Source organism: Macaca mulatta, chromosome 8, assembly GCF_049350105.2.
Source record: "Macaca mulatta isolate MMU2019108-1 chromosome 8, T2T-MMU8v2.0, whole genome shotgun sequence".
Lineage (NCBI taxonomy): Eukaryota > Metazoa > Chordata > Mammalia > Primates > Cercopithecidae > Macaca > Macaca mulatta.
In genome coordinates this window covers 85,798,469-85,823,436 of record NC_133413.1, presented here as the reverse complement: position 1 = coordinate 85,823,436, position 24,968 = coordinate 85,798,469, and the positions used below count along the sequence as shown (strand labels likewise).

Here is a 24,968-nt window from a genome sequence, read left to right as displayed (position 1 = left end):
ATTCAGATATCTGTCTCTACCTCCTCTTGAAGGTCAGTAACTCTTAGGCTTGCCCTTTTGAGGCTATTTTCTAGATTTTGTAGACATGCTTTTTTGTTTTTATTTTTGTCTCCGCTGTGCATTTTCAAATAGCCTGCCTTTAAGCTCACTAATTCTTTCTCCTGCTTGATCATTTATGCTGTTAAGAGACTATGATGCATTCTTCAGTATGTCAACTGTGTTTTGAAGCTCTATAATTTTTGCTTGATTCTTTTAAATTATTTCAATCTTTTTCTTAACTTTATCTGATAGAATTTTGAATTCCTTCCCTTTGATATCTTGGATTTTGTTGAGCTTTCTCAAAACAGCTTTTCTGAGTTCTCTGAATAAAAGGTCACATGTCTCTGTCTCTTTCAGTTTGGTCACTGATGCCTTATCTAGTTCTCATGGTGAGGCCATGTTTTCCTGGATGGTCTTGATGTTTGTGGATGTTCATCAATGTCAGGGCATCGAAAAGTTAGGTATTTATTATAGTCTTCATAGTCTGGACTTATTTTTTACCTATCATTCTTGCAAAGGCTTTTCAGGTATTTGAAAGGACTTGAGTGTTGTGATCTGAGTTTTTGGTCACTGCGGCCATATTACCTGTAGGGGATACTCCAAGACCAGTAATGCTGGCTCTGGCAGACTTCTAGAGTTACCACCTTGGTGGTCTTAGGAAAGATCCAGGAGAATTCCCTGCATTACCAGGCAGAGACACTTGTTCTCTTCCCGTACTTTACCCCAAACAAAGAGAGACTCTCTCGCTCTATGCTGATGTGCCTGGAGTTGTAGTGTGGGTGACACAAGCATCCTTATGGCCACCACCACTGGGACTGTTCTGGGTCAGACCTGAAGCCAGCATAGCACTGGGTCTTACCCAAGGCCCACAGTGACCACTGCGAGGCTACCACCTATGTTCACTCGAGAAATGACTGAGGGCTCTACAATCAGCAAGTGGTAAATCCAGCCAGGCTTATGCCCTTTCCTTCAGGGCAGGAAGTTCCCCTGGCCCTGGAAAAGTCTGGAGATGCCATCTGGAAGCCAGGGCCTCGAGTTAGGAGCCTTAGAAATCCACCTGGTGCTTTGTTCTACTGTGGCTGAGCAGTCATCCATACCATAAGACAAAGTCCTTCCTACTCTTCCCTCCCCTTTCCTCAAGCAGAGGAGTCTCTCCCTATGGTCACTGTTGCCTAAGACCCATGAAGAGTATTGCTTGGCTTTTGCTGCTGTTCACTCCAGATCCAAGGATATTTTTAGTCAGCTTGTGGCAAATGCTGCCAGTTCTGAGTTCTTTCTTCATGGAAGTGGGTTCCCCTCTGGCCCAGGGCAGGTCCAGAAATGCCATCCAAAAGCCAAGGCCTGGAATGGGGACCCCAGGAGCCAACTTGACGCTCTACCCTATTGTGGTTAAGCTGGTATCCAAGCCGCAAGGCAACATCCCCTTTACTCTTTTTTCCCATTTCCTCAAATAGAGCGTGTCTCTCTCACAGATGTCTCTGAATTCCCAGTAGTCATTCCTGCAGCTGGGAATGTGCTAGTTCACACCTGAATTCAGCCCAGCTCTGAGTCTCATCCAAGGCTCACAGCAAGTACTGCATGACTATCGCTGCTGATTTCTCATGGCTCTTTAGTCAGCAGTTGAATTTTTCTATGACTGAGTCCTTCCCATCAAGGGAGCAGATTCCCTTCGGGACCAGGGTGTGTTTTGAAATGTTGTCCAGGAGCTAGGGCCTGGATTGGAAGCCTCAGGACTCTCTGCCTGGTGCCCTATTCTACTGTTGATGCACTGGTATCCATGTTTCAAGACAAAGTCCTCTTTACTCTCCCCTCTCCTCTCCTTAAATAGAGGGAAAGAGTCTCTCCCAGAGCTGTGGCTGTACTATCTGGGATGGGGAGAGGGGTGACAAAAGCACTTTCTTGGCCACCCCTGCTGATATCTCACTAGGTTGCATTCCGCTCCCCATCCCCGAGGCCACTGGCTCTGAGCCCAGCAGAGTACCAGTACTTTCCCGGGAACTGCAGTCCTTGAGGCCTAGACTGTCTTTCAAGTTTATTTAGGACCTCAGAACATTTTAGCCCATGGTGACAGGGCTTGCTGGAACTCAGATTCCAACTACTGGGATGAACAACTTGCCTCTAGCTAGAACTGGTCTAAATGCTCCCTCTATGGGCACTAGCTGAGTTCTGCCTGGTGTTGCTTTCTTCTGTGACAGGGCAGCAGTAAGTTTCAACGTAAAGTCACACAATCACTGCTCTCTCCCTCCCCCAGGTGTGCAGATTCTCTCTTCACATCATGTGGCTGCTGCCAAGGTATAGGAGATGGCTGGTGTAGATAATTCAAGACTGCCTTTCCTACCATCATCAATGCTTCTTTCTTTAATATTATGTTAAAACCAGGTACTGTGGTTGCTTTCCTAAATTGTGGTTCTTATAAAGTGGTGTTTTTGTATGTGTGGATAGTTGCTTAATTTGGTGTTCTTGTCGAGGGTACAATCACTGGATGGCTTCTATTTGGCCATCTTGCTCTGCCTCCTACCCATTGTTCTTTTCTAATGTGAGCATTTCCAACTGTAAATTAATCTCTGAGTATGTTTCTTTTGCTGAATTCCAAAAGTTTCAGTAGATTGTATTTTTGCTTTTATTCCACTATAAATATTTTCTAATTTACCTTGTAATTTCTTCTTTGACCCGTTGGTCTTTTCATAGTGTGTTATTTAATATTTACATATTTATGCATTTCTTATTTTTTTCTGTTACTGATTTCTAGCTTCATGCCATTGTGTTTGGAGATTCTTTAGATGAATTTAATCTTTTAAAATGTACTGGCCTGAGGCAATGGCTCATGCCCGTAATCCCAGCACTTTGGGAGGCCAAGGTGAGCAGATCATGAGGTCAGGAGATCCAGACCATCCTGACTAACACGGTGAAACGCCGTTTCTACTAAAAATACAAAAAAAAAATATCTGGGCTTGGTGGCAGGCGCCTGTAGTCCCAGCTACTCGGGAGGCTGAGGCGGGAGAATGGCGTGAACTCAGGAGGCAGAGCTTGCAGCGAGCCCAGATTGCACCACTGCACTCCAGCCTGGGCGACAGAGGGAGACTCCATCTCAAGAAAAAAATGTATTGAGACTTGTTTTCTGGCCTAAAATTTGTTGTACCTTGTAGACTGTTCCGTGTGCAGTTAAGAAGGAGTATTGCATTGTGGAATGCAGTGTTCTGTATATGTCTGTTAGAAGTAATTGGTGTGTAGTGTTTAAATTGTCATTAAAACAAATCTTCAATCTACTTGTTTCTTCCATTATTGAAAGTGTGGCATTGAAATTTCTAACCTTTCAGAATCTTACATGTCTCCTTTCAGTTGTCAAGTTATGTTTCATGTATGTTGGAGCTCTTTACGTACATAAGTGTGTGTGTGTGCATGTGTGTGTGTGTAATTGTTACATAGTCTTGATTGGTTGACCCTTTTGTCATTGTATAATGTCCTCTGGGTCTTTTAACAATCTTTTACATAAAGTCTACTTGGGCCTATAGCCATACCAGCTCTCTTTTGGTTACTATTTGCATGGAATATATTTTTATGTTATAATATATTCTTTTCAACCTGTTTGTGTCTTTGCATATTAGTCAAATCTATTGTAGACATCACGTGGATGGACCCTGTATTTGTATCCATTATTACAATCTCTGTCTTTTAAATAGAGAGTTTAACCTATTTATAGTTCAAGAAATTACTGATAAGAACTTCTGCATTTTCCTATTTTTTCTATGTTAGATTTGGTTAACTTCGTGATTACTTTTAGCACCTTAAACTTATAACTACCTACTTTGAAATTATATTAACTTTGCTTCAGTGGCATACAAAATTCTTCTATGCATTTCCATCCCTCCTCCTTATATTACTATTTTTGCAAATTGCCTCATTATATTTTGTGTGCCTACTAAATTTGTAGTTATTGTTTTATGCATTTGTCTTCTTTTTTTTATTATACTTTAAGTTCTGGAGTACACGTACAGAACATACAGTTTTGTTACATAGGTATACACATGCTGTGGTGGTTTGCTGCATTCATCAACCCATCACCCACATTAGATATTTTCCCTAATGCATTCTCTCCCCCAACCCCTCACCTCCTGACAGACACCGGCATGTGATGTTCCCCTCCCTGTGTCCATGTGTTCTCGTTGTTCAGCTCCCACTTATGAGTGAGAACGTGTGGTGTTGGTTTTCTTTTCTTGTGTTAGTTTGCTGAGAATGATAGTTTACAGCTTCATCCACGTCCCTGCAAAGGACAGGAACTCATTCTTTTTTATGGTTGCATAGTATTCCATGGTGTATATGTGCCACATTTTCTTTATTCAGTCTATCATTAATGGACATTTAGGTTGGTTCCAAGTCTTTCCTATTGTGAATAGTGCTTCTATAAACATAATGCACGCGTGTGTCTTTATAGTAGAATGATTTATAATCCTTTGGGTATATACCCAGTAATGGAATTGCTGGGTCAAATGATATGTCTAGTTCTAGATTCTTGAGGGATTGCACACTGTCTTCTACAATGGTTGAACTAATTTACACTCTCACTAACAGTGTAAAAGCATTCCTATTTCTCCACATCCTCTCCACCATCTGTTCTTTACTGACTTTTTAATGATCGCCATTCTAACTGGTGTGAGATGATATCTGATTATGGTTTTGATTTGCATTTTTCTAATGACCAGTGATGATGAGCAGTTTTTTGTATGTTTGTTGGGTACATAAATGGAAAACACTCTTCAGGATATTATCCAGGAGAACTTCCCCAACCTAGCATGACAGGCCAACATTCAAATTCAGGAAATACAGAGAACACCACAAAGATACTTCTTGAGAAGAGCAACCCCAAGACGCATTTGTCTTTTAAATCATATGAGATAAAAAGAGTAAGAAGTACAAGTGAAAATACAGTAATACTCACTTTTATATTTACAGAAGTTGTTACATTTACTTGTGTTATTTTTCCATATGTCTTGCTTCAAGTTATTATCTAATACCTTTTAATTTTATCCTGAAGAATTCTCTTTAGCATTTTTTTTTTCCAGGGCAGGTCTACTAGCAATAATCTCCTCTAGTTCTTCTTTTTCTGGAATTGTTTTAATTTTTTTCTTAATTTTGAAGCATAGTTACAGCAGAAACATAATTGTTGATTGACAGCTTTTTTGTTTCTTTCAGCATAGTAAATATATCATTCTACTGTTTTGTGGTGCCCATATTTTTTTATGATAATTGAACTGTTAATCTTGAGGATCCCCTTGTATGTGTTGATTTGCTTTTTGTCTGATGCTTTCAAGATTCTCTCATGGTCTTTGTATTTTCACAGTTTGATTATAATGTGTCTCTATGTAGATGTCTTTGAGTTTTTTCTATTTGGAATGTGTTGAGCTTCCTGGATGTATAGATTCATGTCTTTCATCAAATTTGAGAAGTTCTCAGACATTATCTCTTGAAATTTTCTTCTTTTTTTCTTTTCTCATTTTCTTCAAGGACTCTCACTATGCCTATGTTAGTATGTCTTATGGTGTCCCACACCTAGGCTCTGTTTATTTTCCTTTGTTTTTTTTTCTTCTGAGACTTCAGACCGAATTACCTAATTGAACTATCTTCAAATTTGGTGGATCTTTTCTCTGCCTATTTAAGTCTACTGCCTTCTTTTAACTCTTTGTCAATGGTTGCCTTTAGCTGTTTGAACATATTTAAGACAGTTGACTATCAATCTTTGTCTAGGAAGTCCAGTGTCTGTGTTTCCTCACAGACAACTTTTGTTAATTTCTCTTTTTCTCACATGACTGGGTCATACTTTTTTGTTTCTTGGCTTGCCTCATAATGTTTTGTTAAAAACTGGATGTTTTAAATATTATGATATGGTAACTCTATAAATCAGATTCTCCCATGTTCAATATTTTTCATTTGCTTGCTGTGGGGGTATAGTGAATTTTGTAAACTACTTCTGTAAATATTGCATTGTTTGTGATGGGTGGTCTCTGATATCTTTTCTTTTTTTTTTTTTTTTTTTTTTTGAGACAGTCTCTGATATCTTTCACTTTTACCTTCATTACCAGCCATTGATTTGACAGAGATTTCTTTAGTGTCTAGAGCTGAAAACAAGCAAAACAAAAACAAAAACAGAAGAAGAAGGAGAGGTAAGGAAAGAAAAGAAAATTTTCTCCAGGCATTGCTTATCTCTGATCATCCAAAGCATTACACTTCTAAGCCTTTCCTCCCAGGCTTTCAATATGACCATTGTTTGCCACAAGTGTTATTGTATGCACAACACAGAGTAGGTCATTCATTTTTCTTTCAGTGTTTTTGAAGAACATGCTTTTTAGGCACCTTTTTGCCCTGAGACAGCTTTGAGTTTGGTAAAACAATTGTAAGTTCCTTCATTGCATCAATATTTCAGGGATCCACAGACAAGCAAGCCAAAATAGACAAACACAATTCCTTGGGAACAACTGTCACTCTGCAACTTTTAAAACCAGGTAACCACATCAAGAATGTGGGCTGCCATTTTAAAGACTGCAGCATCATGGGGAATTTGGTGGAGTACAAATAAGTTAATTATACAAATCCTTTTCTATTTTGTGTTAGTGTCCTTTCTTCAAGTTAAACATTCGTTTGCTGTAAACCTTTGACTATCTTTCAGAGTTCCTATAAGATTGATTCTAACAGATTTGCCAATTTTTCAGTGTTTCTGGGAATGGAGAAACCCCTGGTTTGTCCCTACTGTATCACTTTTGCTTGCTCTTGCCATGTTTTTTACCCTACCTTGGTAAATATTTTATACTTAAATTTGCAAAACTCATATGATACGGAAATCTCTAAACTGTGAAAATAAAAATCCTTGGGCAACTTGCAAAAACAAATACAAATTATTCTAGAAAAAATGTGCATTTCACTTTAGTTACACAAAGTTACTACACATAAAGCCCCACTGAAGATAAGCACACAATTTAAAATAAACATATGAAGAAAAATTCATCATAAAAAGAATTCAGAAAACTAAATCACAACATTTAGATAATTATAATCTTAAAAATTAACATACTGTTTGAGAATGTTTTAAACTTTGATTCACATAATTACCTTAATTACACAGGGCTAGATGATTGATAAGATTCATGAGACTCCAAAGATTATACTCATGAAAGGGTTTAAATAAAGCTCACTATGATGGTATAGCCGTAGGAGAAAAGCATAGGCAAACATCAGAGAGATCTGAGGCTTCCCAATGAAATATCAAAGGCCTCCTATGATTCTTTATCACTCAGACTGAGAACAGTGGGATTCATGTTTTACTGCTCTCCATTATGCTGCTTAAATGCCTCCATGACTGCTCGTGTCATGTAACCAAGAAACCACTTCCAAAGACCAAATGTGGGTATTCAGTTTCTGGTTCCAGTTTTTTTTAATGAATGTATGAGGTGGCATTGTTTTGTTTGTTTGTTTTTGATGGCCTTCAACCTGTCCCATTTGGAATTTTCTTCTTCACAAAATATTTATAATGTAGTACCTGCACTGAGATATCTCTTATGTTCCAATTCTGAACCATACCTCCAGTTCATTTGTTATTATCCAAGAATCTGTTAAAATCCGTATCATATACAACGATCTGGTTCCTATGATGCCACAGTTAGGGGACACAACTCTTAATTCTATCCGTTGAGCAGATTCATCTTTACCTTCTTCAGTTAAAGTAAAACCAGTGACCTGTCTCAGTGCCTTCCAGATTGAATGTTGTTCCTCTATTCTTGAGACACCAACCATAAACCATGTTGCTTGTTTAGTATCCTCTAAGAACTGACCATAGGTGGCGGCAAATTCAGTTATGGAGTTAGATAAATCCTTATGGGGATCTAATGCAGATTCCAAAGCCAAGGAAACCACCTTTTAAAGTATTCCAGTGGTCCCCCTGTCTCATGCACTCGAATTAGCATTTCCATTTCATGAGGAACTGCTGAATTTTTCTTGTTAGAAAGTTATTTTTACACAATGCATGCCATGATGGGCATTTCAGGTCTTAAAATAACTTTACATCCTTCCATAGTAGAATCAGGTTTAAGTAAAGCACAAGAAGAAGTCAATAATTGCTATTCAAAAGAGTATAGCAGGGAATTGCATCAGGAAAATTTCTAGTCCCAAATCCCAGTGGTTGTCGTTGGGAGGCAGTAATGGACTTCTGGCAAAGACCAGTGAGTGTGGGTGGAGTTGTTGACACTTCTAACATCATTTGACCATTACTGGGCTTTGAGTGGCCCTAAGTATCTATTGGATAATGACTCTTTGATGCTCCAAGAGATGTTGCTGTTAAGGGACCCATTCAAATTCAGCTTCTTGGGTTTTTTTTTTTTCTGGTAATTTTGTGAATGTGGGCTAATAACATATACAGATGTTTATGATTTTATGAAACAACAACAACAAAAAAATCAATTTTTGTTTCAGTTTTTGAGCTGAGAGACACAGTCACGTATTTTTGGTTATTTGAAGAATGCTGCTAATGTCTCTGGCCCAGGAAATGAGTGAATGTGAATGTTACCTATGAATATTAACATGAGCTCTTGGCTCTACATTTCAGCTTACTAATTAACCAGTCCCAAATAGTGATGTGATTAATCATCATCTTTAATTATCTTAACCTGATCTTCAGATTGAGATAACATTATATCTTCAGTATAACATATAACACTACATTTCTATTGAATCTAATCAAAGCCTCTTTTCAATAGATTGTGGCAGTAAGCAGAAGGATTTAAATATCCTTGTGGAAGCTCGGTAAAACTATATTGGATTCTGAGTCCTACATGAATGCACATTGACTTCGACCTTCTTTCATAATGGAAATAAAAACGATGCCATTAAATAAATGAATCACAGAATACCAATCTTCCTTAGCTTATTGCAAGCTTGAATGGTTAACACCCTATAAGGTGTGGCTAATGCTGTTGAAGGCACCATTTTATTCAGTCCCCCATAGTTTACAGCTAACCTCCAGGATTCCCCAATGTTTTTCATAAACCATATCAGATATTTACAAAGGTATTTTGTGGATGCTAATATACTTGTGTCTCACATATCCTTAATCAAATCAGAAATTTATTGATGATTCCCCAGGTATGCTATTTTATTTTACATTAACCATTTGCATGGGTAAGGCCATTCGAAAGGTTTTTAATCTAGCATGCCCAATAATTAAAACAGTTTTAGAAGATATTAATAATGCCTTTTTTTCTAATTATTTAAGTAAGCAAAGAGTTTCATACAGCTCCCCCGCTCCCCCCATCTCACGTAGCACCTACCATTGAAGATGTCATAGGTGTTTCAACAATACATTCTGGTGGGGTTGGAACAAATACAAATAACTTGTTCATAAATTTCTATTTGAGCCATATTTTCCATTTTAAGCCACTGACAATTCATCACATCCTCATAACATTATTACATTGCCTTTTCAATTTTATTAGAATATTTAAGTATGCTGGTACACTAGGACCCAGTGTAGAATAATTTCAATAAAATTTCCTTGTCACACCCATGACATATTGTATTAGTCAGTTTTCACACTGCTAATAATGACATGCCCAAGGCTGGATAATTATAAAGGAAAGACATTTAATTGACTCACGGTTCCACATGGCTGGGGAGGCAGAAGGCAAGGAGGTGCAAGTCACATCTTAAATGGTGGCAGGAAAGAGAGAACTTGTGCAGGGAAATCCCCCTTATAAAACCATCAGATCTCATGAGACTTCTTTACTACCATGAGAACAGTATGGGGGAAATCATCTCCATGATTCAGTTATCTCCCACCAAGTCCCTCCAACAACACATGGGAATTATCAGAGCTACTGTTCAAGACGAGATTTGGGTGGGGACACAGCCAAATCGCATCACATATCATCTGCATCAGTGAGAATGTCTCAGGTACACTACTGGGACAACAGTCCCCTCCAACCTCAGACCGACTTGACGTATCTTCTTTAACTCACACTATTTTAATTTTAATTAGTGCTGATTCTGGAGACTTCTTTTTAGTGTATCACTATAAGAATTTTAAAAATTCATCACAACCAGGATACATTGAAGAAATATGCCTTGGTCTTTTTACAGTCTGATGAGTTGGTGGAGCAGCTGGAGTATGTATTTCCTATAGCAATCTATTAAGATTTTAGTAGTTATGACCTCTATCATCTCCTTTTTCATAAGGTTTCATAATGTTTTAATTAGCCATCTGAACAATTCACCCTGTTTAATTGTTCCAATGATTTTTGTATCCCTTTTATTTGTAACATTATTTTTTTTCTGAATTTTTCTAAGTTTTTTCCATCATTCAACCCATTAGGAGGAGTTGAGCCCAGGTCTGCAACAGCCTTCCTCACATGCTTTTACCCTTCTATCAGGAGAGTCACACAAGAATCCCAAGCATGCTAAGCCCCATTTATCACATCAATCATTCCTTGGGTAAAAGGCCTAAATTTGGAACAATTTATCATTATGTAATCTAACTGAAGGTGCCTGCATTTTCAACATTTCAACACCTTTAGAAGCATTCAATTTATCATAATAAGGGTGGAGTTGGACTACTCCAAATTTCAAGATATTTCTACATAACCCTGCCTTCAGCCAGTTCAACAGATGAAGACTTCCACATTTCTGCAAAAGGTGCATTTTCTGAACCTTTTAAATGTTCCCAAGCTCCAGGTTTCGCATATCTCTTGATCTTCACTCCCTTCATTCCACATGCAAATCTTTCATAGTCTTTTCAGTGATTATCAGTTTGGCAGAGTGACATTCTGATCAAAAGAAACACCTGTACTACCCTCTGCTTTTTATCATGTCCGTTATGATTATAGACAGAATCTGTGGTGGTCACTTAACTTGGCAGACCAGAAGTCTCATACTTTTCTTAGTTACTCTCATTTTTGCCAAAGCAGCCAAAAGCAGCCAAGGCACAGAATTCTTGGCTGACTTCCCCTTCAGTCTGAGTTTCTTTTTAAATCCATTTTTCTATTTCCCTCAGCTCCAGATCTGTCCACCTCCAGGTTGATATGTTTTTCCTGTTGCCACTGGTCACAGCACCATTCAAATGTATGCTAGCTTGGGCATCAAAGGTCCTTCATATCCTATTTCTTCATTTTCTTTTCTTTCAAGTAGAACTTTAACCATTATTTAATTTTAAAGCCAAGGGTCACTGCAAGTATCCTGCTCAGAGTACCAACAGCAGCAATTATAAAGGGTCAGACCATTGAAAATACTCCTGAGACTCCACAAGGTTTACCTACATTAGCCTTTAATAAAGAAAAAGGACATAATGCAGCAGGAGCTAGAAAGCACAGACAACAGACAAAATGGAGATTTCTAGGCACAGCTTCTAGACTCTTTTCTCAGTCACGTAGCACAGGCTTCAGGTGTGGATCATGAACCACCAAGATGTATTTGAGAAATTGTGATTTGGCAGAGCCAACACATAAGTTTACTGGATGGGTCTTTTATATTCCACTGGTCATAGAACTAAAATGAGACTGAGTAACCAGGTGAGCTGAATGCAAGCCATTAATCTATGCATTTTTAATAAACAGATTAGACAAACTGATACAGGATACCTCCAGGCAAGTTTAGAACTTTAAACAACATATTATAAATCACTAGCTGATATAATATATTTATTTTATATCTTGATTTAAAGTCAGAATCAGAGTATCCCTGGAGACAAAAATAGAACTATCACAGAGCATCACAAGTTAACTCTATCATTGGACAAAGATTAAAAAGAAAACAAGATAAAGAATAAAAACAGCAGAAAGAAGCAGTAAAGCACAAGCTTATTTGAAAATAACTAAATACAATATCTAGAATGATAAATGAAGTCTTTGTAATTAAAAACTACAGATTAGGGGTTACTGAAAAAATAGAGAAATGGAAAATAAAGATATGAAAAATACTCAGAAGTCCGTGCAGAAACATAAAAAGAAGATAAATGAAAAATGAAGTTAAAAGTCATAAAAGATAAACTTGGAATATATGCTCTTAGAATTAATAAATGTTATAATAGAGACAGTAATACAAATTTTGAAATAATATTTGAAATAATAACTTTCCACGACAGTTTAAAGCTATGTATTATAATATTCAATAAGTAAAATGAGCTTAAACAATATAAATAAAAATAATTTGACATTTTAAATGTAACAAGAAAATTGCACAATGGAGAAAAAAGGATCTTAAACCCCAAATGAAAGGAGAAAGATTACCTTGCAATAAGACACTACATTAAAATATATTGTATTATATAGATTTTTAAATGATATATAAAATAAAATAATTCTCAATTGGGAATTCTATATATTTCTGAATTGTTGATAATATTGAGGACAAAATCAAGACCTTTTCAGATAAATTAGGACTCAGATAGTTTATATACAAGGTCTTTTAAGCAAACAATACTATATGATATATTTGAAGGGAAAAGAAAATTTAACTCAGAGGAAATGATATGCAAGAAGAAATTATAGGAATAGATCTTGATTCTTCAAAAATTGGTAAATTTAAATCAGCCTTTACTGCAAGAATAATAATGTGTAACTTGGGAAATAATAAAATTATAGAACTGAAATAGTGGCAAAACAACTAGTGACATAGAAAGAGTGATTTATCGTAATGCATTGTTTGGGAGGAGAGTAGAAATAGTGATTAATTTTAGACTTTGCTTAGTCATGTGGACACATCAAATTCAAAGGGTAGAACCTGAAAGATAGGGTAAATAACTTCCAAATTGAACAAGAAAATAATAATATGTTACAGTTACATAGTGCCAATCTCTATGCTAATTTTCTTATTTACATAATTAGTTGTCTCTGCAAATATATGTGGAAGGTATCTCCTTTTATGATTAACCAGGATCACATGTTGAGGATTAGTTGGCAGTGCTGTGATTTAAGCTTAGGTAATATGGTTCCAGAGTCTGCATACTGAACCGCACACTATCCTGCGTCCCTGAGAAAGAGAAGAGGACATAAAGAAATAAACAAAGGGAAATAGAACTTAATAAGAGAACATGATGAATAATAATAAACAATTTTGTTAATCCAGTAGCAGACTGAATGGGAGAAAATAAGCAAGAAAATATTATAGAAATAATTCAAATATATTAGAAAATGCAATAACTATAAAATGATTCTCTTTTTAAAAAGAGGTTGATGTTTGAATTACATAAAAATTCAGCTCTATGATGTTATAAGAGACACTCTCAAAATATAAGGGCATAGAATACTTTGAAAAAATAAGAGGTGTAATCAATGAAAAAAATAATTGATAAACTGAACGTCATTAATATTAAATATTTCTGCTTTGTGATAGACACTACCAAGAGAATGTGAAGACATGTCACAGATCGGGAGAAAATATCTGTAAAAGATACACCTGATAAAGGGCTATTATATATAAAGTAGAAAGAACTCTTAAAACTTAGCAATAAGGAAACAACCCAATTAAAAAAATGAACCAAAGACCCTAACAGACACCAAAGAAGATACACAGAAGGCAAATCAGCATATGAGAAGATACTTACACCTGTAATCCTAACATTCTGGGAGTCTGAGGTAGGAGGATTGCTTGAGGCCAGGAGTTCAAGATCAGCCTGGGCAAAACAACAAGACCTCTCTCTACAAAAAATAAAAAATAAAAAATAAAAAAAATACATTGCCAGGCATCATGGTAGCACATGCCTGTAGTCCCAGTTACTCAGAGGCTGAGGTGGGAGGATTATTTAAACCCAGGAGTTCAAGAGTTCAAGACTGCAGTGACCTATGACTGTGCCACTGCACTCCAGCTTTGGTGACAGAGCAAGCAAGTATTTCCTATCTCAAAAAAAAAAAAAAAATGCCCCGTATTATGTGTCATAGGGAAATGAAAATTAAAATGAGATACCCCCACACATGTATTAGAATGGCCAAAATCTGGATCACTGACAACACTAAATGCTGACAATATATGGAGTGGCAGGAACACTCATTCATTGACAGTGCAAATTCAAAATGACACAGTTACTTTATGAGGTCTTTTGGGGATTTCTTACAAAAACTAAAAACACTAGTATGATACAATCCAATAGTCGGGTTCCTTGGTATTTACCTAAATAAGGTAAAAACGTATTTCTGCACAAAAACCTGCACATGGGTGTTTACAGCAGCTTTATTCATAATTGTCAAAACTTGGAAACAACCAAGGTTTCCTTCATTAGGTAAATAGATAAACTATGGTACATCCAAACAATGGTATTTTATTCAGTGCCAGAAATAAATGAGCTGTCAAACCATAAAATAATGAAAGAACCTTAAATGTGTATTGCTAAGTGAAAGAAGCCAATCTGAAAGGGTTTCAGTCATTATGATTCCAACTCGATGACATTCTGGAAAAGGCAAAATTAATGAGACAGTAAAAAGATTACTGTTTAGAGGGAGGGGGAGATGAACAAGTGGAGCATAGAGGATTGTTAAGGTAGTTAAATTACACTGTGTATCATAATAGTTGATATATGTCATTATACAATTGTCAAAACCCATAAAATGTACAACAGCAATAATGAATCCTCATGTACACTATGGGTTTGGTTGATAAAGGTTCGTCAATGTAGCTTAATCAGTTGTAACAAATGTACAACGCTGGTAGGAGATGTTTATGTGGGGAAGCTGTGTGTGGAGACGACAGGGGTGTATGGAAATTCTTTGTACTTTCTGATAAATTTTGCTGTGAATTTACAAATGCTCTGAAAACAGTCTTAAAAGAAAAAAAAATCAAGGAATGGAAAAAGATATGTCAGGCAAATTATAACTGCATCTGCCCTGTTAATATCAGACAAAATAGGAATCCCAAGGTCTTTACTAGGTATTAAAGAGTTACTAAATTTGACATGAGGAAATGTTTACCAGATAAGAATGCCAATTATGAAATGTATCTTCCCAGCTTCTAGAAGCTGTCTGTATTCCTCGTCTTACGATCTCCTTTCTCTATCTTCAAAGTCAGCAACATGGTGTCTCTCTGACCATCTTCCTTTCTTACCTCTCTCTCTCTAAGCTACAGTTTGGAAACTTTCACACAAAGGTGTGGACATCAGGAGAAAAGTCTTTGTGGCCCACTAGTAATTCCTCTTGTTAATATACTGTTTGAGAAACTCTCATGCATGTGCACAGGAGACATACAGACACACTTATGCAGAGTATTAATTGCAGTATTATTTGTAATAGCGAAAACCTTGAAATAACCCAAATGCCCATTGGTTGAAGGATGGATTAACAAATTGTGGTACTGTCAAACAGTGGAATATTAAACAGTAGTTAAAATAATGAACTATATCTTCATGTATCAACATAGATAAATCTTAGAATCATGGTTGTTAAGTCAACAAAATCTAAGTTATACATCATATTGTACCATTTTTTGAAAGCTAAAACTGGAAAAATTATACAATTTTTCATTTTCTATTTATTTCCATAAGTTATTGGGGAACAGGTAGTGCTTGGTTATATGAGTAAGTTCTTTAGTGGTGATTTGTAAGATTTTGGTACACCCATCATCCAAGCAGTATACACTGCATCCTATTTATAGTCTTTTATCCCTCACCTCGCTCCCACCCTTCCCCCCAAGTCCTTAAAGTCCATTGTATCATTCTTATGCCTTTGCATCCTCATAGCTTAGCTCCCACATATCAGTGAGAACATATGATGTTTGGCTTTCCATTCCTGAGTTACTTCACTTAAAGTAATAGTCTCCAATATTATCCAGGTCACTGTGAATGCCATTATTTCATTCCTTTTTGTGGCTGACTAATATTCCATCTTTCTATCTATCTATCTCACATATATATATCTATATGTATATCTACATAGATATATATATCTGTGACAGATAGATAGATAGCTGAAATATTAGTCAGCCACAGAAAGGAATGAATTAATGGCATTCACAGTGACCTGGATTATATTATAGATAGATAGATAGATAGATAGATAAATAGATAGATTATATTATATATATATCTCACATATCTATCTATCTATCTATCTATCTATCTATCTATCTATCTATCTATCTATCTATCTATCTCTCACAGTTTCTTTATCCACTCATTGATTGATGGGCATTTGGGTTGGTTCCACGTTTTTGCAATTGTGAATTGTGCTGCTATAAACATGCATGTGAAAGTATCTTTTTTGTAAAATGACTTATTTTCCTCTGGATGGATACCCGGTAGTGGAATTGCTGGATCAAATGGTAGTTTCATTTTTAGTTCTTTAAAGACTCTCCACACAGTTTTATATAGTGCTTGTACAAGTTTACATTCCCACCAGCAGTGTAGAAGTGTTCCCTGATCACTGCATCCATGCCAGCATCTACTCTTTTTTGATTTTTTGATTATGGCCATCCTTGCAGGAGTAAGGTGGTATTGCATTGTTGTTTTGATTTGCATTTCCCTGATCATTAGTGATGTTGAGCATTTTTTCATATGTTTGTTGGTCATTTGTGTATCTTCTTTTGAAAATTGTCTACTCATGTCCTTAGCCCACTTTTTGATGGGACTATTTTTTTTTTTTTCTTGCTGATCTATTTGAGTTCATTATAGCTTCTGGATATTAGTCCTTTGTTTGACTTATAGATTGTGAAGAATTTCTCCCATTCTGTGGGTTGTCTGTTTACTCTCCTGACTGCTCCTTTTGCCATGCAAAAGCTCTTTACTTTAATTAAGTCCCAGCTATATATCTTTGTTTTTATTGCATTTGCTTTTTGGTTCTTGGTCATGAAATCCTTGCCTAGAAAGGTTTTACAATGTTATCTTCCAGAATTTTTATAATTTCAGGTCTTAGATTTAAGTCCTTAATCCACCCTGAGTTGATTTTTGTATAGGTGAGAGATGAAGATCCAATTTTATTCCCTACATGTGGCTAGCCAATTATCCCAGCACCAGTTGTTGAAAAGAGTGTCCTTTCCCCCACTTGATGTTTTTGTTTGCTTTGTTGAAAATCAGTAGGCTATAAGTATTTGAGTTTATTTCTGGGTTCTCTATTCTTTTCCATTGGTCTATGTGCCTATTTGTATACCATTACCATGCTGTTTTGGTGACTATGGCCTTACAGTACAGTTTAAAATCAGGTAACGTGATGCCTCCAGATTTGTTCTTTTTGCTTAGTCTTGCTTTGGCTATGTGGGCTCTTTCTTTGGTTCCATATGAATTTTAGAATGGTTTTCTAGTTTTGTGAAGAATGATGGTGGTATTTTGATGGGAGTTGCACTGAATTTGTAAATTGCTGTTGGCAATATGGTAATTTTTACAATGTTGATTCTACCCATCCATGAACATGGGATGTGTTTCCTTTTGTTTGTGTCATCTATGATTTCTTTCAGCAGTGTTTTGTAGTTTTCCATTCAGAGGTCTTTCACTTTCTTGGTTAGGTGTATTCCTAAATATTTTATTTATTTATTTAGAGATGGTGTCTCACTCTGTTGCCCAGGCTGGAGTGCAGTGGCGTGATCTTGGCTCACTGCAACCTCCACTTCCCAGGTTCAAGCAATTTTCCTGCCTCAGCCTTCCAAGTAGCTGGGACTATAGACACATGCCACCATGCCCAGCTAATTTTTTGTATTTTAGTAGAGACAGGGTTTCAACATGTTGCCCAGGCTGGTGGCCAACTCCTGAGTTCAGGCAATCCACCCGCCTCGGCTTCCCAAAGTGCTGGGATTACAAGCGTGAGCCACCATGCCAGGCCTGTTTATTTATTTATTTATTTATTTATTTATTTATTTATTTATTTTTGCAGCTGTATTAATCAGGGTTCTCTAGAGGGACACAAGTAATGGGACAGATATATTTTATATATATATGGGAGTTTAATCAGTATTAACTCACAGGATCACAAGGTCCCACAATAGGCTGTCTGCAAGCTGAAGAGTAAGGAGAACCAGTCCAAGTCCCAAAACTGAAGAACTTGGAGTCTGTTGTTTGATGGTAGAAAACATCCAGCACGGGGGAAAAATGTAGGCTGGGAGGCTAGGCCAGGCTCTCTATTCACATTTTTCTTCCTGCTTATATTCCAGTCATGCTGGCAGCTGATTGGATTGTGCCCACCCAGATTAAGTGTGGGTCTGCCTTTCCCAGCCTACTGACTCAAATGTTAATCTCCTTTGGCAACACCATCATAGACATATCTAGGGTCAATACATTGTATCCTTCAATTCAATCAAGTTGATACTCAGTATTAACCATCATACCAGCTATTGTAAAAGGGGTTGAGTTCTTGATTTGATTCTCCGTTTGGTTGCTGTTGGTGTATAGAAAACCTACTCATTTGTGTACATTAATTTTGTATCCAGAAACTTTGCTGAATTCTTTTATCAGTTTTAGGAGCTTTTTGGAAAAGTCTTTAGGGTTTTCAAGGTAGACAATCATATTATCAGTAGACAGTGATAGTTTGACTCCCTCTTTACCAATTTGGATGCCCTTTATTTCTTTCTCTTGTTTCATTGCTCTGGCTAGGACTTTCAGTACTATGTTGGTGAGTGTGGGCATCCTTGTCTTGTTCCAGTTCTCAGAGGGAATGCTTTCAACCTTTCCCCATTCAGTATTATGTTGGCTGTGGGTCTATCATAGATGGCTTTTATTACATTGAGGTATGTCCTTTGTATGCTGATTTTGCTGACAGTTTAAACCATAAAGGGATGCTGAATTTTGTCAAATGTATTTTGTGCATCTATTGAAATGATCATGTGATTTTTGTTTTTAATTCTGCTTATGTGGTGTATCACATTTATTGACTTGCATATGTTAAACCAACCCTGCATCCCTGGTATGAAACCTACTTGATCATGGTGGATTAGCTTTTTGATATGTTGTGTTAGCTAGTATTTTGTTAAGGATTTTAGCATCTATGTTCATCAGGGATATTGGTCTGTAGTTTTCTTTTTTGGTTTTATCCTTTCCTGGTTTTGGTATTAGGGTGATACTGGCTTCATGATTTAGGGAGAGCTCCCTCTTTCTTTATCTTGTGGAATATTGTCAATAGGATTGGTACCAATTCTTCTTTGAATGTCTGGTAGAATTCTGTTGTGAATCTGTATGGTCCTCGATTTTTTTGTTGTTGTTGGTAATTTTTTGTTACCATTTCAATCTCGCTGCTTGTTATTGGTCTGTTCTGGGCATCTAATTCTTCTTGATTTAAGCTAGGAGGGTTGTATCTTTCCAAGAATTTATTAATCTCTTTTAGGTTTTCTGGTTTATCCACGTAATGGTGTGCATAGTAGCCTTGAATAGTCTTTTGTATTTCTGTAGTGTCAGTGGTAATATCTCTCATTTCATTTCTTATTGAGCTTATTTGGATTTTCTCTCTTTTCTTGGTTAATCTTGCTAATTGTCTATCGATTTTATTTATCTTTTCAAAGAGCCAGTTTTTGTTTCACTTACTTTTTGTATTGTTTTTATCATTTTGTTTTAATTTCATTTAGTTCTACTCTGATCTTGGCTATTATTTTTCTCCTGCAGAATTTGGGTTTGGTTTGTTTTTGTTTCCCTAGTTCCTTGACCCAATGATTATTCAGGAGTAGGTTATTTAATTTCCATGTATTTGCATGGCTTTGAAGATTCCTTTTGGAACTGATTTCCAGTTTGACTCCACTGTGTTCAGAGAGAGTGTTTGATGTAATTTCAATTTTCTTAAATTCACTGAGGCTTGTTTTGTGGCCTATCATATGGTCTATCTTGGAGAAAGTTTCATGTACTTTTGAATATAATGTATATTGTGCAGTTATTTGATGGAATGTTCTGTATATATCTCTTCAGTCCATTTATTCCAAGGTATAATTTAAATCTATTGTTTCTTTGTTGACTTTCTGTCTTGATGAGTTGTCTAGTGATGCCAGTGGAGTAATTGAAGTCCCCTGCTATTATTTTGATGCTGTCTATCTCATTTCTTAGGTTTGTTAATAATTGTTTCATAAATTTGGGAGCTACAGTGTTAGGTGCATATATGTTTAGGATTGTGATATTTTCCTGTTAGACAAGGCCTTTACCATTATATAATGTCCCTCTTTGTCTATTTTAACTGCTGTTGCTTTAAACTTTGTTTTGTTTCATATAAGAATAGCTACCCCTGCCTATTTTTGGTTTCTATTTGCATGAAATCTGTTTTTCCACCCCTTTACCTTAAGTTTGTGTGAGTCCTTATGTGTTAAGTGAATCGAAGGCAGCAGATAGTTGGTAGGTGAATTCTTACCCATTTTGCAGTTCTGTATTTTAGAAGTGGAGAATTTAGGCCATTTACATTCAATGTTAGTATTGAGATGTGAGGTAACCTTCCATGTTGCCTGTGCAACTTGATTTTTTGTCTTTTGGTTTTATTTTTTAAATCATATTTTTTTATAGGTTCTGTGAGATCTATGCTTTAAAGAGATTCTGTTTTGATGTGTTTCAGGATTTGTTTCAAGACCTCCTTTTAGCAGTTCTTTTAGTGGTGGCTTGGTAATGGCGAATTGTCTCAGCGTTTGTTTGTCTGAAAAAGACTGTATCATCTCTTCATATATGAAGCCTAGTTTCACAGGATACAAAATTCCTGGCTGATAATTGTTTTGTTTGAGGAGGCTGAAGATAGGGCCATAATCCCTTCTAGCTTGTAGGGTCTCTGCTGAGAAATCTCTGTTAATCTGATAGGTTTCCCTTTATAGGTTACCTGGTCCTCTTGCCTCACAGCTCTTAAGATTTTTTCCTTCTTCTTAACTTTAGATAACCTGATGACAATGTGCCTAGGTGATGATCTTTTTGTTATGAATTTCCCAGGAGTTCTTTGTGCTTCTTATATTTGAAAGTCTAAGTCTTTAGCAAGGCCAGGGTAGTTTTCCTTGTTTACTCCCCTAAATATGTTTTCCAAACGTTTAGATTTTTCTTCATCCTCAGGAATGCCTATTATTCTTAGGTTTGGTTGTTTAACATAATCCCAGACTTCTTGGATGCTTTTTTGGGTATTTTCTTACACTTTTTTCTTTGTCTTTATTGGATTTGGTTAATTCAAAGACCTTGTCTTTGAGCTCTGAATTTCTTTCTTCTACTTGTTCAAATCTATTGCTGAGACTTACCAGAACATTTTGCATTTCTTTAAGTGTTTTCATTGTTTTCTGAAGTTTTGATTGTTTTTTGTTTGTGCTAACTACTTCATTGAATACTTCTCCCTTACTTTTTGTATCATTTTCTTGATTTCCTTACTTTATGCTTCACCTTTCTCTGGTGCCTCTCTGATTAGCTTAATAACTAACTTTCTGAATTCTTTTTCAGGAAAATCAGAGATTTTGTATTGGTTTGGATCCATTGCTGGTGAGCTGGTGTGATTTTTGGGAGGTATTAAAGAGCCTTGTTTTGTCATACTATCAGAGTTGGTTTTCTGCTTCCTTCTCATTTGGGTAGGCTCTGTCAGAGAGAAGGTCTAGGGCTGAAGACTGTTGTTCAGATTTCTTTTGTCCTATGGGGTGTTTCCTTGATGTGGTCCTCCCACACTTTTTCTATAGATGTGGCTTCTTAAGAACTGAGCTGTAGTGATTATTATCTCTCTTCTGGATCTAGCCACCCAACAAGTCTACCAGGCTCTGGGCTGCTACTGGTGGTTGTCTGCACAGAGTCTTGTGATGGCAACCATCTCTGATTCTCTCAGCCATGGATACCAGCACCTGTTCCAGTGGAGGTGGCAGGGGGGTGAAATGGACTCTGTGAGAGTCTTAACCTTGGTGGTTTAATGCAGTATTTTTGTGCTGGTTGGCCTCCTGCCAGCAGCTGGTGCTTTCCAGAGAACATCAGCTGTGGTAGTATGGAGAGGAACAGGCTGTAGGTGGGGTCCTAGAACTCCCAAGAGTATATGCCCTTTGTCTTCAGTTGCCAGGGTGGGTAGTGAAGGACCACTGGGTGGGGGCAGGGCTATGTATATCTGAGCTCCGACTCTCCTTGGGTGGGTCTTGCTGCAGCTGCTGTGTGGAATGAGGATGAGGTTCCCAGATCAATGGAATTATGATCCTAGGAGGATTGTGGCTGTCTCTACTGTCTCATGCAGGTTGTCAGGGAAGTGTGGAAAAGCCAGCAGTCACAGGCCTCACCCTGCTCCCACATAGTCCAAAGGGTCGGACTCACTCCCACTGTGCCTCCTTCCAACAGCACTGAGTCTGTTACCTGCCAATGGGCATGCATGGCTGAGAACTTACCCCAGGCTACCCACCTCCCAGCTGTGAAAGCAAATACAGCTTTCCTTCTTCCCCCAGTCTGCACACCGGATTCACACCCTCCCCCGAGTTCTGGCCAGGAGGCTTCTTGATCAGTTCAAATTGTTACAAACTTCCGCTGGAGATTTCCTTCTCCCTGTGGCCTTTTTCCCAGTGCCTCTGGCCACCCCTCCTGAAGGATCCCTGTGAGGCCAGGCAGGAATGGCCTGCTTGGGGATCCAGCGAGCTCACAGAGCCTTTCCCACTGCTTCCTCTACCTTTGTTTTTCGTTTGGCTCTCCAAATTGACTCAGCTCCAGGTAAGGTCAGAATCTTCTCCCATAATCTAGACCTTTAGTTTCCCCAATAGGGGTGTGTGTTCAGGGGTGGACAGTCCCCCTTTCCCATTTTGACAGTTTGGGCACTCACAGTATTTGGGGTGTCTCCTGGGTTCTATAGGAGCTATCTCCTTCCTTCAGAGGGTCCGTGGGTCTTCTCCTAAGCTAGCCTCTTTCTTTCCCACCATCTGCTCTTCAACAAACCATATATCTTAGTTGAACTTTTTCTGACTTAGTTATATAAACTGCTTTCTCAAGGTGAGTGGCTAAGACTGTCTCTCTGGGGAAACTTGTTTTTATAATATAATATTTTTATTGATATAAATTTGTGTCAGAAACTTTTAAAAAATTTTATGAAATTGATAAATGCCAAATTTGAAATATTGACTACTTCTGGAAGGTGGAGAGTGAGTTATACAATTAAGGAGAACTACATATGTGACCTCAAATGTATCTCATATGATTTTTTTATTTTGAAAAATTCAGAAAAAGAATGTGCAAATGACATCAAATGGTAACATTTGACAAAAAAGGCTGCTCATTATACTCTATTATCTTTTTGTATATGTCTGAAATATTTTATTAAAAATGAATTATCAATTTATTGAGATAGCAGTAGTTAGCAGTTGAGACAGGTCTGGTTCGGTTTCAACTCCCCAACATGCTAGCTATGACACATGTTACTTGATCAAGTCATTTTACAAGTATGTCCCTCAGTTTCCTTTGAATGGGTCAGTGAGAACACCTGCCTCATTGAGTTGTGGTGAGGACAAAAAAGAATGAATTAGCATATTTAAAACACTTAAAAACTTTTATTGGCAATTGCAATAATTTATTTTGTGTCAACTTGACTAGGCTATGGTGCCCAGTTGTTTGGCAAAACAGTAATCTAGATGTTGCTGTGAAGATATGTGGGGAAGCAATTAACCTCTACAATCAGTAGACTTTAGGTAAAGCAGATTATCTTTCATGATGGGATGGGTCTCATTTAATCGAAGACCTTAGGAGCAAAGAATGAGGTTTTCCAAAGAAGGAATTCTGACTTAAGTTTGTGTCATAGAAATCTCGCCTAAGTTCCTGGCCATCTGGCCTGCCCTGTAGATTTCAGATTCATGAGTCCCCACAATTGTGTGAGCCAATTTCTTAAAATAAATCTCTCTCTCTCTTTATATGTCATCAATATATTTATATTTATATATGTATTCTACTGGTTCTGTTTTTCTGTAAAGCCTTGACTAATAGAGCAGCTTAGTAAGCCAGACGTTCTCTGTCCTCTTTTAGGTCCTCTTTTAGGTCTATATTAGCACAGTATATGAGACTACATAATGTTTGGGGCATAATTCAACCTGCATGTATTCTTTTTTGAGTTTTTTGGATAAGACCCTTACATACTAGTTTTACAAAATTGTCTGTGGTTTGAAATTAAATATTCTCTAAAAAACATACAGGTTATGTTTTTCTGTATACTAGGAGGTTGAAATGTACTTTTGAACTACTGTGGTTCAGATAAAGTAAAAAGTAATAAAGTATTTAAGAAGTAATGGTAGTTTAATTAATATGCCCGACATAAAACGCATCCTGGACAAAACTGCTAAAATTTATGGAAAGATATAAAGATATACCATGTGGCCACTAGAGGGCACACCACATCTGCCACATTTTTCTTTAAGACCAAGGACTTTTGCCTATAGACCAAAGTAGTTATGGTTCAGTCTAAGAAGAAAGAAAATGAAGCTCCATTTATATTTCAATCATTATAATAGAAATATGTAAAATTACATGTTAATACATCATTAATTCTTTACATCAATTGAAATATACATAAAAACAATTTAAAATCGGTTCATTCACTTAAAAGTCATTTTTTTAAACCCATTTTCAATATTTAGGTATTATATGCCAAGACCAAAATTTTGGTTTTTATTTTTTTAGTTGCACACAATACCAAAATTTAAAATGTGGGAATGCATTTGACTGAGTCAATGAATAATAAATAAAATTAGGTTTTAAGTTTATTAAAGATAAGAATTATACTTTATTTTTGAATCCCACTATACTTGCTGTCACATTTTAAGAGTGTGGATGTATTTTGTTACAAAATTCAAACATTTATACTGAACTAACATTAGGTACTTTGCAAAGGTTTATAATGCAATTCCATAGGCATCACTTTACTAGACATACAATGGGGTGATAATATCAGTCAAATCATATTCTCTAGGAATTCAGGGCCAGGTGATACACTTGCGTGTCACAATAAGACACTCAAGGAAATGATTTTATCTTTTTGTTAGTTGTCGGGGAACTCACTTGGGATCTTCTATTGATGAACCCTCAGATTCACCTCTTCTTTCAAGCAGTG

At 36.8% G+C, this 24,968-nt stretch overlaps 1 long non-coding RNA gene across 1 annotated transcript in view; it reads left to right on the top strand.

Moving 5' to 3' along the window:
* Positions 1 to 397: 397 nt before the first annotated feature.
* The window catches only part of LOC144330541 (uncharacterized), a 70,577-nt gene continuing 46,006 nt past the window's right edge, over positions 398 to 24,968 (top strand). Inside the window, exons 1-2 of the long non-coding RNA XR_013396837.1 lie at positions 398 to 500; positions 3,254 to 3,255. This is a non-coding gene — a long non-coding RNA (uncharacterized LOC144330541). The remainder of the gene's footprint in view (positions 501 to 3,253; positions 3,256 to 24,968) is intronic.